Source organism: Octodon degus, unplaced genomic scaffold, assembly GCF_000260255.1.
Source record: "Octodon degus isolate 3935 unplaced genomic scaffold, OctDeg1.0 scaffold00261, whole genome shotgun sequence".
In the NCBI taxonomy this organism is placed as follows: Eukaryota; Metazoa; Chordata; class Mammalia; order Rodentia; family Octodontidae; genus Octodon; species Octodon degus.
In genome coordinates, this window is record NW_004524837.1 from 179,069 (window position 1) to 181,186 (window position 2,118).

Consider the following 2,118-nt stretch of genomic DNA (forward strand, 5'->3'; position numbering starts at 1 on the left):
ATTAAAAAAAAAGAAATTATATTCTTCAAAATCTGTTAAAACAAAACATTAATAATTACATGATACTATATAAATCTCAACTTAGTGAGATTTCTCATTTCTTTCCCCTGTGATGATTTACTTGTATATTTTTATACTATTAAAATGAATAAATTTGGGATTTCTTTGGTGTTATAGCAATGACTTCAAACGTGTAACACTAACTTCTACATACCAGTCCTAGACTATACCCATAAAGTTTAATTTAAATAGGTAATTACATTGATGCAAAAAGGCCTGGTATAGTCTACTGCCTTATCAAATTAAGTTTTTATATACTTATGCAAATGTAGTTTTACAAATAATTACAACTAGTAGAGAGGGAACAAAATAAAAGTAAAGCAATTTGAATGGATCAACATGCATACATGTGAATTTGTAAATAGGTGAAATTAATTAGGAGGGATGTTTTAAAGGAAAAGCAAACAAATCCACTACAGCAAACTGCTGGTGAAAATGTGTGACATCATGGCAAGTCTGAGTATGTTTCTTAACAGCCCGCATTCCCCTAAGACCTACATAGACTAGCTGTCAAGAGATAAGACTACATCCATTGCTATATAACAATATAAATGGAGCTAAGAGAATTAAGATGTTTTATGTCACTCATTTAGCTTCTTGGTGATCACAAGCATCTCTAGTCCAGTGTGATCTCTAAAAAGTTTGAATGTGAAACCCTTCATCAGTAAAAGTATTTTGGAGAGAAACTCTCAATGACTATGTATACTCCTTCATAATTATATGAACATGCACTCTGCTACTATATTATTTGTATTATAAAATATAAACCACTAAAAAAGTTTTAAAATAAAAATATATATATGCTTTTAATTATTTTCTTTACCAAGCAAACCCTGCTGTTTTCACTAAATAATAGTATATTTTTATTTTTTATTTTTATCTATTTATTGTTTTTTGTACAGGGTCTCACTACTTAGCTCAGATGTGTAGTGTGATCTTCCAGTTTTCAACCTCCCCAGAACTGGGATTACAGGCATGTGCCACCACACCCAGACTGGGTCACCGGCTCAGAGCATCTGAGGGCAGAGCCAATGTGGAGCCAGAAACCCAACCCTGGTCCTTCCACTGAGCTATCATGCCAGCCCTAAATTGTGAATTTTTAGATGAAAGTATTGTAATTACATATGATATTGAATGTCAAACTATTTCTTTAATAGATTTTTAGATAGGGATTTGGAATATTTGTCTTTTTGTGAAAGAAGCATGTATAAGTAGTTACAAATTCAATAAATGTTCTATTTTCCACAAATTGCAAATTGGTGGGTGGCACAAATGGAAATTCATGTACTTCTCTAATCAAATCAACTCACTTCATGGTTTATGGATGGGGCACTTAGGCACAAATAATTATATAACTATCTTACATGTACACAATTCAAAATGGTGCAAAAACAAATTTAACCCAGATAGTCAATTCCAGAGTCTTCATACTGCAGTGTTGCCTTACCCTAATGTGACTCTAGGTCTACTGTATGCGCAGAACATGTAAAAGGCTCTATCTTGGGGCTGAGGAGATGGCTCAATAGAATAAGCGCTTGCCTGCCAAGCACAAGGGCCTGCGTTCAATCCCCAGTTCCACAAAAAAAAAAAGGCTATATCTTTATTATGCTAAAAGTATGTAGCACCAGTGTGTTAAGTTGTATTAATGGTTGTGTCTTTTCATAGATGCAGCTTTGTCGTACCCTAATACCTAAGACAGACAGGCCATCCAAGTAAACTCTAATTTTAGACCAATAGCAGTTGCTTCCTATAGAAGTCTCTGCTAGTTAGTCCAAGAGTAGTTCTGCATTTGTCACAGGGAAGTTACTTATGCAAAATGAACTTAAAAGTCAACATAGTTTCCCACCATTATTAGAACTTAAAATAGGATGAATAAGGAGAATTCATATCATTTACTGATAATCATAGATAATATAATTTTCCATTATTCATATTAAAGGTCCTTTTCCAAATAGAAAACCTGTAACATTTGTCAAAACTAGTAATTTTCGGGGCTGGTGAGATGGCTCAGTGGTCTAAAGCACCTACTTAGAACAAGCTTAGCAGAGCACAGGGACC

General features: G+C 33.8%; 1 protein-coding gene across 2 annotated transcripts in view; it reads right to left on the reverse strand.

Moving 5' to 3' along the window:
• Window positions 1-2,118, reverse strand: part of Pde10a (phosphodiesterase 10A) — a 340,101-nt gene that overhangs the window by 67,663 nt on the left and 270,320 nt on the right. The gene's annotated exons all lie outside the window — the stretch shown is intronic.